This window comes from Gorilla gorilla, chromosome 22, assembly GCF_029281585.2.
Source record: "Gorilla gorilla gorilla isolate KB3781 chromosome 22, NHGRI_mGorGor1-v2.1_pri, whole genome shotgun sequence".
Taxonomy (NCBI): Eukaryota; Metazoa; Chordata; class Mammalia; order Primates; family Hominidae; genus Gorilla; species Gorilla gorilla.
Window position 1 is genome coordinate 9,561,217 of NC_073246.2, and position 20,986 is coordinate 9,582,202.

Genomic DNA, 20,986 nt, shown 5'->3' on the forward strand with positions numbered 1-20,986 from the left:
TGTACAGTATATAATATATATTTGCTGTACTTTTTATATTTTATGTACAGTATATTATATATTTTGTGTATTTTCATGTTTTATGAAGAGTGAAAAATATATACTTGGTGTACTTTTATATTTTATATATGGTACTTATTATTTACTTAGTGTAATTTGATATTTTATGTCCAGTTTATATTATATATTTGCTGTTCTTTGTTATTTTGTGTATAGTATATAATATATATTTTGTATATTTTCATATTTTACGTATATTATAAAATATATATTTGGTGTACTTTTATATTTCTGGTAGAAAATATAATATTCCTTTACTGTAATTTGATATTTTATGTGCAGTTTATAATATATATGTGGTGTACTTCTGTATTTTACGTACAGTGTATAATATATATTTGATGCATTTTCATATTTTATGTACAGTATATAATATATATTTGCTGTACTTTGATATTTTATGTACAGTATACTATATATTTTGTGTATTTTCATATTTTATGAAGAGTAAAAAATATATACTCGGTGCACTTTTATATTTTATGTACAGTATATAATTTTTTTTTAGTGTAATTTGATATTTTATGTACAGTTTATATTATATATTTGGTGTACCTTGATATATTATGTACAGTATATAATACATATTTTGTATATTTTCATATAACATGTACAGTATATAATATATATTTGGTGTACTTTTGTATTTTATGTACAGTATATAATATATATTTTGTATATTTTCACATTTTATGTACAGTACATAATATATATTTGGTGTACTTTGATATTTTATGTACAGTATATAATATATATTTTGCATATTTTCATATTTCATGTAGAGTATAAAATATATATTTGGTGTACTTTTATATTTTATATATGGTATTTAATCAATATTTAGTGTAATTTGATATTTCATGTACAGTTTATAATATATATTTGGTGTTCTGTGGTATTTTATGTACAGTATATAGTATATATTTTGTATATTTTCATATTTTATGTAAAATATAAAATATAAGTTTGGTGTACTTTTATATTTTGTGTACAGCATTTAATATTTCTTTAGTGTAATTTGATATTTTATGTACAGTTTCTAATACATATTTGGTGTACTTCCGTATTTTATGTACACTACAAAATATATATTTGATGTATTTTCATATTTTATGTACAGTATATAATATATATTTGCTGTACTTTGATATTTTATGTACAGTATATTATATATTTTGTGTATTTTCATAATTTTTGAAGAGTAAAAAATATATATTTGGTGTACTTTTATATTTTATGTGCGGTATATAATATTTATTTCATGTAATTTGATATTTTATGTACAGTTTATATTATATATTTGGTGTACCTTGATATTTTATGTACAGTATATAATATATATTTTGTATATTTTCATATAACATTTACAGTATGTAATATATACTTGGCGTACTTTTGTATTTTATGTACAGTATATAATATATATTTAGTGTAATTTGATATTCTATGTACAGTTTATAATATATACTTGGTGTACTTTTGTATTTTATGTTCAGTATATAATATATAATTTGTATATTTTCACATTTTATGTACAGTAGATAATATATATTTGGTGTACTTTGATATTTTATGTACAGTATTTAACATATATTTTGTATATTTTCATATTTTACGTACAGTATAAAATATATATTTGGTGTACTTTTATATTTTATATATGGTATCTAATATTTATTTAGTGTAATTTGATATTTTATGTACAGTTAATAATATATATTTGGTGTTCTTTGTTATTTTATGTACAGTATGTAATATGTATTTTGTATATTTTCATATTTTATGTAAAATATAAAATATATATTTGGCGTACTTTTATATTTTATGTAGAGCATATAATATTTCTTTAGTGAAATTTGATATTTTATGTGCAGTTTATAATATATATTTGGTGTACTTCCGTATTTTATGTACAGTATATAATGTATATTTGATGTATTTTCATATTTTATGTACAGTATATTATATATATTTGCTGTACTTTGATATTTTATGTACAGTACATTATATATTTTGTATATTTCCATATTTTATGAAGAGTGAAAAATATATATTTGGTGTACTTTTATATTTTATATATGGTATTTAATATTTATTTAGTGTAATTTGATATTTTATGTACAGTTTATAATATATATTTGGTGTTCTGTGGTATTTTATGTACAGTATATAACATATATTTTGTATAATTTCAAATTTTATGTAAAATATAAAATATATGTTTGGTGTACTTTTATATTTTATGAAGAGCATATAATATTTCTTTAGTGTAATTTGATATTTTATGTGCAGTTTATAACATATATTTGGTGTACTTCCGTATTTTATGTACAGTACTTAATGTATATTTGATGTATTTTCATATTTTATGTACAGTTTATAATATATATTTGCTGTTCTTTGATATTTTATGTACAGTATATTATATATTTTGTTTATTTTCATATTTTATGTAGAGTAAAAAATATATGTTTGGTGTACTTCTATATTTTATATACGGTATATAATATTAATTTAGTGTAATTTGATATTTTATGTACAGTTTATATTATATATTTGGTGTACCTTGATATTTTATGTACAGTATATAATATATATTTTGTATATTTTCATATAACATGTAGAGTATATTATATATTTGGTGTACTTTTGTATTTTATGTACAGTATTTAATATATATTTAGTGTAATTTGATATTTTATGTACAGTTGATAATATATACTTGGTGCACTTTGGTATTTTATGTACAGTATATAATATATATTTTGTATATTTTCACATTTTATGTACAGTACATAATATATATTTGGTGTACTTTGATATTTTATGTACAGTATATAATATATATTTTGTATATTTTCATATTTTATGTACAGTATAAAATATATATTTGGTGTACTTTTATATTTTATATTTGGTATTTAATCTTTAGTGTAATTTGATATTTTATGTACCGTTTATAATATAAATTTGGTGTACTTTGGTATTTTATATGCAGTATATAATATATATTTTGTATATTTTCACATTTTATGTACAGTACATAATATATATTTGGTGTACTTTGATATTTTATGTACAGTATATAATATATATTTTGTATATTTTCATATTTTATGTACAGTATAAAACATACATTTGGTGTACTTTAATATTTTATATATGGTATTTAATAATTATTTAGTGTAATTTGATATTTTATGTAAAGTTTATAATATATATTTGGTGTTCTGTGTTATTTTATGTACAGTATATAATATATATTTTGTATATTTTCATATTTTATGTAAAATATAAAATATATGTTTGGTGTACTTTTATATTTTATGTACTGCATACAATATTTCTTTAGTGTAATTTGATATTTTATGTACAGTTTATAATACATATTTGGTGTACTTCCGTATTTTATGTACAGTATATAATATATATTTGATGTATTTTCATATTTTATGTACAGTATATAATATATATTTGTTGTACTTTGATATTTTATGTACAGTATATGATATATTTTGAGTATTTTCATATTTTATGAAGAGTAAAAATTATATATTTGGTGTACATTTATATTTCATGTGCGGTATATAATGTTTATTTCGTGTTATTTGATATTTTATGTACAGTTTATATTATATATTTGGTTTACCTTGATATTTTATGTACAGTATATAATATATATTTTGTATATTTTCATATAACATGTACAGTATATTATGCATTTGGTGTACTTTTGTAATTTATGTACAGTATTTAATATATATTTAGTGTAATTTGATATTTTATGTACAGTTTATAATATATATTTGGTGTACTTTGTTTTTTTATGTACAGTATATAATATATATTTTGTATATTTTCACATTTTATGTACAGTACATAATAGATATTTGGTGTACTTTGATATTTTATGTACAGTATATAATATATATTTTGTATATTTTCATATTTTATGTACAGTATAAAATATATATTTGGTGTACTTTTGTATTTTATATATGGTATTAAATATTTATTTAGTGTATTTTGATATTTTATGTACAGTTTATAATATATATTTGGTGTTCTGTGGTATTTTATGTACAGTATATAATATATATTTTGTAAAATTTCATATTTTATGTAAAATATAAAGTATATGATTGGTGTACTTTTATATTTTATGTAGAGTATAATATATCTTTATTGTAATTTGATATTTTATGTACAGTTTGTAATATATATTTGGTGTACTTCCGTATTTTTTGTACAGTACATAATATATATTTGATGTATTTTCATATTTTATGTACAGTATATAATATATATTTGTTGTACTTTGATATTTTATGTACAGTATATTATATATTTTGTGTATTTTCATATTTTATGAAGAGTAAAAATTATATCTTTGGTGTACATTTATATTTTATGTGCGGTATATAATATTTATTTCGTGTAATTTGATATTTTATGTATAGTTTATATTATATATTTGGTGTACCTTGACATTTTATGTACAGTATATAATATATATTTTGTATATTTTCTTATAACATGTACAGTATATTATATATTTGGTGTACTTTTGTATTTTATGTACAGTATTTAATATATATTTAGTGTAATTTGATATTTTATGTACAGTTGATAATACATATTTGGTGTACTTTGATATTTTATGTACAGTATATAATATATATTTTGTATATTTTCATATTTTATGTACAGTATAAAATATATATTTGGTGTACTTTTATATTTTATATATGGTATTTAATATTTATTTAGTGTAATTTGATATTTTATGTACAGTTTATAATACATATTTAGTGTTCTGTGGTATTTTATGTACAGTATATAATATATATTTTGTATATTTTCATATTTTATGTAAAATATAAAATATATGTTTGGTGTACTTTTATATTTTATGTAGTGCGTACAATATTTCTTTAGTGTAATTTGATATTTTATGTACAGTTCATAATACATATTTGGTGTACTTCCGTATTTTATGTACAGTATATAATATATATTTGATGTATTTTCATATTTTATGTACAGTATATAATATATATTTGTTGTACTTTGATATTTTATGTGCAGTATATTATATATTTTGTGTATTTTAATATTTTATGATGAGTAAAAATTATATATTTGGTGTACATTTATATTTTATGTGCGGCATATAATATTTATTTCGAGTAATTTGATATTTTATGTACAGTTTATATTATATATTTGGTGTACCTTGATATTTTATGTACAGCATATAATATATATTTTGTATATTTTCATATAACATGTACAGTGTATTATATATTTGGTGTACTTTTGTACTTTATGTACAGTATTTAAAATATATTTAGTGTAATTTGATATTTTATGAACAGTTGATAATATATATTTGGTGTACTTTGGTTTTTTATGTACAGTATATAATATATATTTTGTATATTTTCACATTTTATGCACAGTACATAATATATATTTGGTGTACTTTGATATTTTATGTACAGTATATAATATATATTTTGTATATTTTCGTATTTTACGTACAGTATAAAATAAATATTTGGTGTACTTTTATATTTTATATATGGTATTTAATATTTATTTAGTGTAATTTGATATTTTATGTACAGTTTATAATATATATTTGGTGTTCTGTGGTATTTTATGTGCAGTATATAATATATATTTTGTATATTTTCATATTTTATGTAAAATATAAAATATATGTTTGGTGTACTTTTATATTTTATGTACAGCATACAATATTACTTTAGTGTAATTTGGTATTTTATATACAGTTTATAATACATATTTTGTGTACTTCCGTATTTTATGTACAGTAAATAATATATATTTGATGTATTTTCATATTTTATGTACAGTATAGAATATATATTTGCTGTACTTTTTAAATTTTATGTACAGTATATTATATATTTTGTGTATTTTCATATTTTATGAAGAGTAAAAAATATATATTTCGTGTACTTTTATATTTTATGTACAGTATATAATATTTATTTAGTGTAATTTGATATTTTATGTACAGTTTATATTATATATTTGGTGTACCTTGATATTTTATGTACAGTATATAATATATATTTTGTATATTTTCATATAACATGTACAGTACATAATATATATTTGGTGTACTTTTGTATTTTATGTACAGTATATAATATATATTTAGTGTAATTTGATATTTTATGTACAATTTATAATATGTATTTGGAGTACTTTGGTATTTTATGTACATTATATAATATGTATTTTGTATATTTTCAAATTTTATGTACAGTAGGTAATATATATTTGGTGTACTTCCGTATTTTATGTACAGTATATAAAATATATTTGAAGTACTTTCATATTTTATGTACAGTATATAATATATATTTGCTTTACTTTTTATATTTCATGTAGAGTATATAATATATATTTAGTGTAATTTGATATTTAATGTACAGTTTATAATATATATTTGGTGTACTTTGGTATTTTATGTACAGTATATAATATATATTTTGTATATTTTCACATTTTATGTACAGTAGATAATATATATTTGGTGTACTTTGATATTTTATGTACAGTATATAATATATATTTTCTGTATTTTCATATTTTATGTAAAGTATAAAATATATATTTGGTGTACTTTTATATTTTATATATGGAATTTAAAATTTATTTAGTGTAATTTCGTATTTTATGTGCAGTTTATAATATATATTAGGTGTTCTTTGTTATTTTATGTACAGTATATAATATATATTTTGAATATTTTCATATTTTATGTTCATTATAAAATATATATTTGGTGTACTTTTATATTTTAGGTAGAGCATATCATATTTCTTTAGTGTAATTTGATGTTTTATGTAGAGTTTATAATACATATTTGGTGTACTTCCGTATTTTATGTACAGTATATAATGTATATTTGATGCATTTTTATATTTTATGCACAGTATATAATATATATTTGCTGTACTTTGATATTTAATTTACAGTATATTATATATTTTGTGTATTTTCATATTTTATGAAGAGTAAAAAATATATATTTGGTGTACTTCTATATTTTATGTACGGTATATAATATTTATTTGTGTAATTTGATATTTTATGTACAGTTTATATTATATATTTGGTGTACCTTGATATTTTATGTACAGTATATAATATATATTTTGTATATTTTCATATAACATTTACAGCATATTATATATTTGGTGTACTTTTGTATTTTATGTACAGTATTTAATATATATTTAGTGTAATTTGATATTTTATGTACAGTTTATAATATATATTTGGTGTACTTTTGTATTTTATGTACAGTATGTAATATATATTTTGTATATTTTCACATTTTATGTACAGTAGATAATATATATTTGGTGCACTTTGATATTTTATGTACAGTATATAATATATATTTTCTATATTTTCATATTTTATGTAAAGTATAAAATATATATTTGGTGTACTTTTATATTTTATATATGGTATTTAAAATTTATTTAGTGTAATTTGGTATTTTATGTGCAGTTTATACTATATATTTGGTTTTCTTTGTTATTTTATGTACAGTATATAATATATATTTTGTATATTTTCATATATTATGTTCATTATAAAATATATATTTGGTGTTCTTTTATATTTTAGGTAGAGCATATCATATTTCTTTAGTGTAATTTGATGTTTTATGTACAGTTTATAATACATATTTGGTGTACTTCCGTATTTTATGTACAGTATATAATATATATTTGATGTATTTTCATATTTTATGTACAGTATATAATATATATTTGCTGTTCTTTGATATTTAATGTACAGTATATTATATATTTTGTGTATTTTCATATTTTATGAAGAGTAAAAAATATATATTTGGTGTACATTCATATTTAATGTGCGGTATATAATATGTATTTTGTGTAATTTGAAATTTTATATAGAGTTTATATTATATATTTGGTGTACCTTTATATTTTATGTACAGTATATAATATATATTTTGTATATTTTCATATTTTATGTACATTATAAAATATATATTTGGTGTACTTTTATATTTTATGTAGAGCATATAATATTTCTTTAGTGTAATTTGATATTTTATGTACAGTTTATAATATATATTTGGTGTTCTGTGGTATTTTATGTACAGTATATAATATATATTTTGTATATTTTCATATTTTATGTAAAATATAAAATATATGTTTGGTGCACTTTTATATATTATGTACTGCATACAATATTTCTTTAGTGTAATTTGATATTTTATGTACAGTTTATAATACATATTTGGTGTACTTCCGTATTTTATGTACAGTATGTAATATATATTTGATGTATTTTCATATTTTATGTACAGTATATAATATATATTTGTTGTACTTTGATATTTTATGTACAGTATATTATATATTTTGTGTATTTTCATATTTTATGAAGAGTAAAAATTATATATTTGGTGTACATTTATATTTTATGTGCGGTATATAATATTTATTTGGTGTAATTTGATATTTTATGTACAGTTTATATTATATATTTGGTGTACCTTGATATTTTATGTACAGTATATAATATATATTTTGTATATTTTCATATAACATGTACAGTGTATTATATATTTGGTGTACTTTTGTACTTTATGTACAGTATTTAATATATATTTAGTGTAATTTGATATTTTATGTACAGTTGATAATATATATTTGGTGTACTTTGGTTTTTTATGTACAGTATATAATATATATTTTGTATATTTTCACATTTTATGTACAGTACATAATAGATATTTGGTTTTCTTTGATATTTTATGTACAGTATATAATATATATTTTTTATATTTTCATATTTTATGTACAGTATAAAATATATATTTGGTGTACTTTTATATTTTATATATGGTATTTAATATTTATTTAGTGTAATTTGAAATTTTATGTACAGTTTAGAATATATATTTGGTGTTCTGTGGTATTTTATGTACAGTATATAATATATATTTTGTATATTTTCATATTTTATGTAAAATATAAAATATATGATTGGTGTACTTTTATATTTTATGTAGAGCATATAATATACCTTTAGTGTAATTTGATATTTTATGTACAGTTTGTAATACATATTTGGTGTACTTCCGTATTTTATGTACAGTATATAATATATATTTGATGTATTTTCATATTTTATGTACAGTATATAATATATATTTGTTGTACTTTGATATTTTATGTACAGTATATTATATATTTTGTGTATTTTCATATTTTATGATGAGTAAAAATTATATATTTGGTGTATATTTATATTTTATGTGTGGTATATAATATTTATTTCGTGTAATTTGATATTTTATGTACAGTTTATATTATATATTTGGTGTACCTTGATATTTTATGTACAGTATATAATATATATTTTGTATATTTTCATATAACATGTACAGTGTATTATATATTTGGTGTACTTTTGTACTTTATGTACAGTATTTAATATATATTTAGTGTAATTTGATATTTTATGTACAGTTGATATTATATATTTGGTGTACTTTGGTTTTTTATGTACAGTATATAATATATATTTTGTATATTTTCACATTTTATGTACAGTACATAATAGATATTTGGTGTACTTTGATATTTTATGTACAGTATATAATATATATTTTGTATATTTTCATATTTTATGTACAGTATAAAATATATATTTGGTGTACTTTTATAATTTATATCTGGTATTTAATATTTATTTAGTGTAATTTGAAATTTTATGTACAGTTTATAATATATATTTGGGGTTCTGTGGTATTTTATGTACAGTATATAATATATATTTTGTATATTTTCATATTTTATGTAAAATATAAAATATATGATTGGTGTACTTTTATATTTTATGTAGAGCATATAATATACCTTTAGTGTAATTTGATAATTTATGTACAGTTTGTAATACATATTTGGTGTACTTCCGTATTTTATGTACAGTATATAATATACATTTGATGTATTTTCATATTTTATGTACAGTATATAATATATATTTTTTGTACTTTGATATTTTATGTACAGTATATTATATATTTTGTGTATTTTCATATTTTATGAAGAGTAAATATTATATATTTGGTGTACATTTATATTTTATGGGCGGTATATAATATTTATTTCGTGTAATTTGATATTTTATGTACAGTTTATATTATATATTTGTTGTACCTTGTTATTTTATGTACAGTATATAATATATATTTTGTATATTTTCATATAACATGTACAGTATATTATATATTTGGTGTACTTTTGTATTTTATGTACAGTATTTAATATATATTTAGTGTAATTTGATATTTTATGTACAGTTGATATTATATATTTGGTGTACTTTGGTTTTTTATGTACAGTATATAATATATATTTTGTATATTTTCACATTTTAGGTACAGTACATAATATATATTTGGTGTACTTTGATATTTTATGTACAGTATATAATATATATTTTGTATGTTTTCATATTTTATGTACAGTATAAAATATATATTTGGTGTACTTTTATATTTTATATCTGGTATTTAATATTTATTTAGTGTAATTTGATATTTTATGTACAGTTTAAAATATATATTTGGTGTTCTGTGGTATTTTATGTACAGTATATAATATATATTTTGTATATTTTCATATTTTATGTAAAATATAAAATATATGTTTGGTGTACTTTTATATTTTATGTACTGCATACAATATTTCTTTAGTGTAATTTGATATTTTATGTACAGTTTATAATACATATTTGGTGTACTTCTGTATTTTATGTACAGTTTATAATATATATTTGATGTATTTTCATATTTTATGTACAGTATATAATATATATATGTTGTACTTTGATATTTTATGTACAGTATAATTTATTTTGTGTATTTTCACATTTTATGAAGAGTAAAAATTATATCTTTGGTGTACATTTATATTTTATGTGCGGTATATAATATTTATTTCGTGTAATTTGATATTTTATGTACAGTTTATATTATATATTTGGTGTACCTTATTATTTTATGTACAGTATGTAATATATATTTTGTATATTTTCATATAACATGTACAGTATATTATATATTTGGTGTACTTTTGTATTTTATGTACAGTATTTAATATATATTTAGTGTAATTTGATATTTTATGTACAGTTGATAATATATATTTGGTGTACTTTGGTATTTTATGTACAGCATATAATATATATTTTGTATATTTTCACATTTTATGTGCAGTACATAATATATATTTGGTGTACTTTGATATTTTATGTACAGTATATAATATATATTTTGTATATTTTCATATTTTATGTACAGTATAAAATATATATTTGGTGTACTTTTATATTTTATATCTGGTATTTAATATTTATTTAGTGTAATTTGATATTTTATGTACAGTTTATAATACATATTTGGTGTTCTGTGGTATTTTATGAACAGTATATAATATATATTTTGTATATTTTCATATTTTATGTAAAATATAAAATATATGTTTGGTGTACTTTCATATTTTATGTGCTGCATACAATATTTCTTTAGTGTAATTTGATATTTTATGTACAGTTTATAATACATATTTGGTGTACTTCCGTATTTTACGTACAGTTTATAATATATATTTGATGTATTTTCATATTTTATGCACAGTATATATTATATATTTGTTGTACTTTGATATTTTATGTACAGTATATTATATATTTTGTGTATTTTCATATTTTATGAAGAGTAAAAATTATATCTTTGGTGTACATTTATATTTTATGTGCGGTATATAATATTTATTTCGTGTAATTTGATATTTTAGGTACAGTTTATATTATATATTTGCTGTACCTTGATATTTTATGTAGAGTATATAATATATATTTTGTATATTTTCATATAACATGTAGAGTATATTATATATTTGGTGTACTTTTGTATTTTATGTACAGTATTTAATATATATTTAGAGTAATTTGATATTTTATGTACAGTTGATAATATATAATGGGTGTACTTTGGTATTTTATGTACAGTATATAATATATATTTTGTATATTTGCACATTTTATGTGCAGTACATAATAGATATTTGGTGTACTTTGATATTTTATGTACAGTATATAATATATATTTTGTATATTTTCATATTTTATGTACAGTATAAAATATATATTTGGTGTACTTTTATATTTTATATATGGTATTTAATATTTATTTAGTGTAATTTGATGTTTTATGTACAGTTTATAATATATATTTGGTGTTCTGTGGTATTTTATGTACAGTATATAATATATATTTTGTATAATTTCACATTTTATGTAAAATATGAAATATATGTTTGGTGTACGTTTATATTTTATGTAGAGCTTATAATATTTCTTTAGTGTAATTTGATATTTTATGTACAGTTTATAATATATATTTGGTGTACTTCCGTATTTTATGTACAGTACATAATGTATATTTGATGTATTTTCATATTTTATGTACAGTATATAATATATATTTGCTGTACTTTGATATTTTATGTACAGTATATTATATATTTTGTTTATTTTCATATTTTATGAAGAGTAAAAAATATATATTTGGTGTACTTCTATATTTTATGTACGGTATATAATATTTATTTAGTGTAATTTGATATTTTATGTCCAGTTTATATTATATATTTGATGTACCTTGATATTTTATGTACAGTATATAATATATATTTTGTATATTTTCATATAACATGTACAGTATATTATATATTTGGTGTACTTTTGTATTTTATGTACAGTATTTAATATATATTTAGTGTAATTTGATATTTTATGTACAGTTGATAATATATATTTGGTGTACTTTGGTATTTTATGTAAAGTATATAATATATATTTTGTATATTTTAACATTTTATGTACAGTACATAATATATATTTGGTGTACTTTGATATTTTATGTACAGTATATAATATATATTTTGTATATTTTCATATTTTATGTACAGTATAAAATATATATTTGGTGTACTTTTATATTTTATATATGGTATTTAATATTTATTTAGTGTAATTTGATATTTTATGTACAGTTTATAATATATATTTGGTGTTCTGTGGTATTTTATGTACAGCATATAATATATATTTTGTATATTTTCATATTTTATGTAAAATATAAAATATATGTTTGGTGTACTTTTATATTTTATGTACTGCATACAATATTTCTTTAGTGTAATTTGATATTTTATGTACAGTTTATAATACATATTTGGTGTACTTCCGTATTTTATGTACAGTATGTAATATATATTTGATGTATTTTCATATTTTATGTACAGTATATAATATATATTTCCTGTACTTTTTATATTTTATGTACAGTATATTATATATATTGTGTATTTTCATATTTTATGAAGAGTAAAAAATATACATTTGGTCTACTTTTATATTTTATGTACAGTATATAATATTTATTTAGTGTAATTTGATATTTTATGTACAGTTTATATTATATATTTGGTGTACCTTGATATTTTATGTACAGTATATAATATATATTTTGTATATTTTCATATAACATGTACAGTACATAATATATATTTGGTGTACTTTTGTATTTTATGTACAGTATATAATATGTATTTAGTGTAATTTGATATTTTATGTAAAATTCATAATATATATTTGGAGTACTTTGGTATTTTATGTAGAGTATATAATATGTATTTTGTATATTTTCAAATTTTATGTACAGTAGATAATATATATTTGGTGTACTTCCGTATTTTATGTACAGTATATAAAATATATTTGAAGTAATTTCATATTTTATGTACAGTATATAATATATATTTGCTTTACTTTTTATATTTCATGTAGAGTATATAATATATATTTAGTGTAATTTGATATTTAATGTACAGTTTATAATATATATTTGGTGTACTTTTGTATTTTATGTACAGTATATAATATATATTTTGTATATTTTCACATTTTATGTACAGTAGATAATATATATTTGGTGTACTTTGATATTTTGTGTACAGTATATAATATAAATTTTCTATATTTTCATATTTTATGTAAAGTATAAAATATATATTTGGTGTACTTTTATATTTTATATATGGTATTTAAAATTTATTTAGTGTAATTTGGTATTTTATGTGCAGTTTATACTATATATTTGGTTTTCTTTGTTATTTTATGTACAGTATATAATATATATTTTGTATATTTTCATATATTATGTTCATTATAAAATATATATTTGGTGTACTTTTATATTTTAGGTAGAGCATATCATATTTCTTTAGTGTAATTTGATGTTTTATGTACAGTTTATAATACATATTTGGTGTACTTCCGTATTTTATGTACAGTATATAATATATATTTGATGTATTTTCATATTTTATGTACAGTATATAATATAAATTTGCTGTTCTTTGATATTTAATGTACAGTATATTATATATTTTGTGTATTTTCATATTTTATGAAGAGTAAAAAATATATATTTGGTGTACATTCATATTTAATGTGCGGTATATAATATGTATTTTGTGTAATTTGAAATTTTATATAGAGTTTATATTATATATTTGGTGTACCTTTATATTTTATGTACAGTATATAATATATATTTTGTATATTTTCATATTTTATGTACAGTATAAAATATATATTTGGTGTACTTTTATATTTTATGTAGAGCATATAATATTCCTTTAGTGTAATTTGATATTTTATGTACAGTTTATAATATATATTTGGTGTTCTGTGGTATTTTATGTACAGTATATAATATATATTTTGTATATTTTCATATTTTATGTAAAATATAAAATATATGTTTGGTGCACTTTTACATATTATGTACTGCATACAATATTTCTTTAGTGTAATTTGATATTTTATGTACAGTTTATAATACATATTTGGTGTACTTCCGTATTTTATGTACAGTATGTAATATATATTTGATGTATTTTCATATTTCATGTACAGTATATAATATATATTTGTTGTACTTTGATATTTTATGTACAGTATATTATATATTTTGTGTATTTTCATATTTTATGAAGAGTAAAAATTATATATTTGGTGTACATTTATATTTTATGTGCGGTATATAATATTTATTTGGTGTAATTTGATATTTTATGTACAGTTTATATTATATATTTGGTGTACCTTGATATTTTATGTACAGTATATAATATATATTTTGTATATTTTCATATAACATGTACAGTGTATTATATATTTGGTGTACTTTTGTACTTTATGTACAGTATTTAATATATATTTAGTGTAATTTGATATTTTATGTACAGTTGATAATATATATTTGGTGTACTTTGGTTTTTATGTACAGTATATAATATATATTTTGTATATTTTCACATTTTATGTACAGTACATAATAGATATTTGGTTTTCTTTGATATTTTATGTACAGTATATAATATATATTTTTTATATTTTCATATTTTATGTACAGTATAAAATATATATTTGGTGTACTTTTATATTTTATATATGGTATTTAATATTTATTTAGTGTAATTTGAAATTTTATGTACAGTTCAGAATATATATTTGGTGTTCTGTGGTATTTTATGTACAGTATATAATATATATTTTGTATATTTTCATATTTTATGTAAAATATAAAATATATGATTGGTGTACTTTTATATTTTATGTAGAGCATATAATATACCTTTAGTGTAATTTGATATTTTATGTACAGTTTGTAATACATATTTGGTGTACTTCCGTATTTTATGTACAGTATATAATATATATTGGATGTATTTTCATATTTTATGTACAGTATATAATATATATTTGTTGTACTTTGATATTTTATGTACAGTATATTATATATTTTGTGTATTTTCATATTTTATGATGAGTAAAAATTATATATTTGGTGTATATTTATATTTTATGTGTGGTATATAATATTTATTTCGTGTAATTTGATATTTTATGTACAGTTTATATTATATATTTGGTGTACCTTGATATTTTATGTACAGTATATAATATATATTTTGTATATTTTCATATAACATGTACAGTGTATTATATATTTGGTGTACTTTTGTACTTTATGTACAGTATTTAATATATATTTAGTGTAATTTGATATTTTATGTACAGTTGATATTATATATTTGGTGTACTTTGGTTTTTTATGTACAGTATATAATATATATTTTGTATATTTTCACATTTTATGTACAGTACATAATAGATATTTGGTGTACTTTGATATTTTATGTACAGTATATAATATATATTTTGTATATTTTCATATTTTATGTACAGTATAAAATATATATTTGGTGTACTTTTATAATTTATATCTGGTATTTAATATTTATTTAGTGTAATTTGAAATTTTATGTACAGTTTATAATATATATTTGGGGTTCTGTGGTATTTTATGTACAGTATATAATATATATTTTGTATATTTTCATATTTTATGTAAAATATAAAATATATGATTGGTGTACTTTTATATTTTATGTAGAGCATATAATATACCTTTAGTGTAATTTGATAATTTATGTACAGTTTGTAATACATATTTGGTGTACTTCCGTATTTTATGTACAGTATATAATATACATTTGATGTATTTTCATATTTTATGTACAGTATATAATATATATTTTTTGTACTTTGATATTTTATGTACAGTATATTATATATTTTGTGTATTTTCATATTTTATGAAGAGTAAATATTATATATTTGGTGTACATTTATATTTTATGGGCGGTATATAATATTTATTTCGTGTAATTTGATATTTTATGTACAGTTTATATTATATATTTGTTGTACCTTGATATTTTATGTACAGTATATAATATATATTTTGTATATTTTCATATAACATGTACAGTATATTATATATTTGGTGTACTTTTGTATTTTATGTACAGTATTTAATATATATTTAGTGTAATTTGATATTTTATGTACAGTTGATAATATATATTTGGTGTACTTTGGTTTTTTATGTACAGTATATAATATATATTTTGTATATTTTCACATTTTATGTGCAGTACATAATATATATTTGGTGTACTTTGATATTTTATGTACAGTATATAATATATATTTTGTATATTTTCATATATTATGTACAGCATAAAATATATATTTGGTGTACTTTTATATTTTATATCTGGTATTTAATATTTATTTAGTGTAATTTGATATTTTATGTACAGTTTATAATATATATTTGGTGTTCTGTGGTATTTTATGTACAGTATATAATATATATTTTGTATATTTTCATATTTTATGTACAGTATAAAATATATGTTTGGTGTACTTTTATATTTTATGTACTGCATACAATATTTCTTTAGTGTAATTTGATATTTTATGTACAGTTTATAATACATATTTGGTGTACTTCCGTATTTTATGTACAGTATGTAATATATATTTGATGTATTTTCATATTTTATGTACAGTATATAATATATATTTCCTGTACTTTTCATATTTTATGTACAGTATATTATATATATTGTGTATTTTCATATTTTATGAAGAGTAAAAAATATACATTTGGTCTACTTTTATATTTTATGTACAGTATATAATATTTATTTAGTGTAATTTGATATTTTATGTACAGTTTATATTATATATTTGGTGTACCTTGATATTTTATGTACAGTATATAATATATATTTTGTATATTTTCATATAACATGTACAGTACATAATATATATTTGGTGTACTTTTGTATTTTATGTACAGTATATAATATATATTTAGTGTAATTTGATATTTTATGTACAATTCATAATATATATTTGGAGTACTTTGGTATTTTATGTAGAGTATATAATATGTATTTTGTATATTTTCATATTTTATGTACAGTAGATAATATATATTTGGTGTACTTCCGTATTTTATGTACAGTATATAAAATATATTTGAAGTAATTTCATATTTTATGTACAGTATATAATATATATTTGCTTTACTTTTTATATTTCATGTAGAGTATATAATATATATTTAGTGTAATTTGATATTTAATGTACAGTTTATAATATATATTTGGTGTACTTTTGTATTTTATGTACAGTATATAATATATATTTTGTATATTTTCACATTTTATGTACAGTAGATAATATATATTTGGTGTACTTTGATATTTTATGTACAGTATATAATATATATTTTCTATATTTTCATATTTTATGTAAAGTATAAAATATATATTTGGTGTACTTTTATATTTTATATATGGTATTTAAAATTTATTTAGTGTAATTTGGTATTTTATGTGCAGTTTATACTATATATTTGGTTTTCTTTGTTATTTTATGTACAGTATATAATATATATTTTGTATATTTTCATATATTATGTTCATTATAAAATATATATTTGGTGTACTTTTATATTTTAGGTAGAGCATATCATATTTCTTTAGTGTAATTTGATGTTTTATGTACAGTTTATAATACATATTTGGTGTACTTCCGTATTTTATGTACAGTATATAATATATATTTGATGTATTTTCATATTTTATGTACAGTATATAATATAAATTTGCTGTTCTTTGATATTTAATGTACAGTATATTATATATTTTGTGTATTTTCATATTTTATGAAGAGTAAAAAATATATATTTGGTGTACATTCATATTTAATGTGCGGTATATAATATGTATTTTGTGTAATTTGAAATTTTATATAGAGTTTATATTATATATTTGGTGTACCTTTATATTTTATGTACAGTATATAATATATATTTTGTATATTTTCATATTTTATGTTCATTATAAAATATATATTTGGTGTACTTTTATATTTTATGTAGAGCATATAATATTTCTTTAGTGTAATTTGATATTTTATGTACAGTTTATAATATATATTTGGTGTTCTGTGGTATTTTATGTACAGTATATAATATATATTTTGTATATTTTCATATTTTATGTAAAATATAAAATATATGTTTGGTGCACTTTTATATATTATGTACTGCATACAATATTTCTTTAGTGTAATTTGATATTTTATGTACAGTTTATAATACATATTTGGTGTACTTCCGTATTTTATGTACAGTATGTAATATATATTTGATGTATTTTCATATTTCATGTACAGTATATAATATATATTTGTTGTACTTTGATATTTTATGTACAGTATATTATATATTTTGTGTATTTTCATATTTTATGAAGAGTAAAAATTATATATTTGGTGTACATTTATATTTTATGTGCGGTATAGAATATTTATTTGGTGTAATTTGATATTTTATGTACAGTTTATATTATATATTTGGTGTACCTTGATATTTTATGTACAGTATATAATATATATTTTGTATATTTTCATATAACATGTACAGTGTATTATATATTTGGTGTACTTTTGTACTTTATGTACAGTATTTAATATATATTTAGTGTAATTTGATATTTTATGTACAGTTGATAATATATATTTGGTGTACTTTGGTTTTTTATGTACAGTATATAATATATATTTTGTATATTTTCACATTTTATGTACAGTACATAATAGATATTTGGTTTTCTTTGATATTTTATGTACAGTATATAATATATATTTTTTATATTTTCATATTTTATGTACAGTATAAAATATATATTTGGTGTACTTTTATATTTTATATATGGTATTTAATATTTATTTAGTGTAATTTGAAATTTTATGTACAGTTTAGAATATATGTTTGGTGTTCTGTGGTATTTTATGTACGGTATATAATATATATTTTGTATATTTTCATATTTTATGTAAAATATAAAATATATGATTGGTGTACTTTTATATTTTATGTAGAGCATATAATATACCTTTAGTGTAATTTGATATTTTATGTACAGTTTGTAATACATATTTGGTGTACTTCCGTATTTTATGTACAGTATATAATATATATTTGATGTATTTTCATATTTTATGTACAGTATATAATATATATTTGTTGTACTTTGATATTTTATGTACAGTATATTATATATTTTGTGTATTTTCATATTTTATGATGAGTAAAAATTATATATTTGGTGTATATTTATATTTTATGTGTGGTATATAATATTTATTTCGTGTAATTTGATATTTTATGTACAGTTTATATTATATATTTGGTGTACCTTGATATTTTATGTACAGTATATAATATATATTTTGTATATTTTCATATAACATGTACAGTGTATTATATATTTGGTGTACTTTTGTACTTTATGTACAGTATTTAATATATATTTAGTGTAATTTGATATTTTATGTACAGTTGATATTATATATTTGGTGTACTTTGGTTTTTTATGTACAGTATATAATATATATTTTGTATATTTTCACATTTTATGTACAGTACATAATAGATATTTGGTGTACTTTGATATTTTATGTACAGTATATAATATATATTTTGTATATTTTCATATTTTATGTACAGTATAAAATATATATTTGGTGTACTTTTATAATTTATATCTGGTATTTAATATTTATTTAGTGTAATTTGAAATTTTATGTACAGTTTATAATATATATTTGGGGTTCTGTGGTATTTTATGTACAGTATATAATATATATTTTGTATATTTTCATATTTTATGTAAAATATAAAATATATGATTGGTGTACTTTTATATTTTATGTAGAGCATATAATATACCTTTAGTGTAATTTGATAATTTATGTACAGTTTGTAATACATATTTGGTGTACTTCCGTATTTTATGTACAGTATATAATATACATTTGATGTATT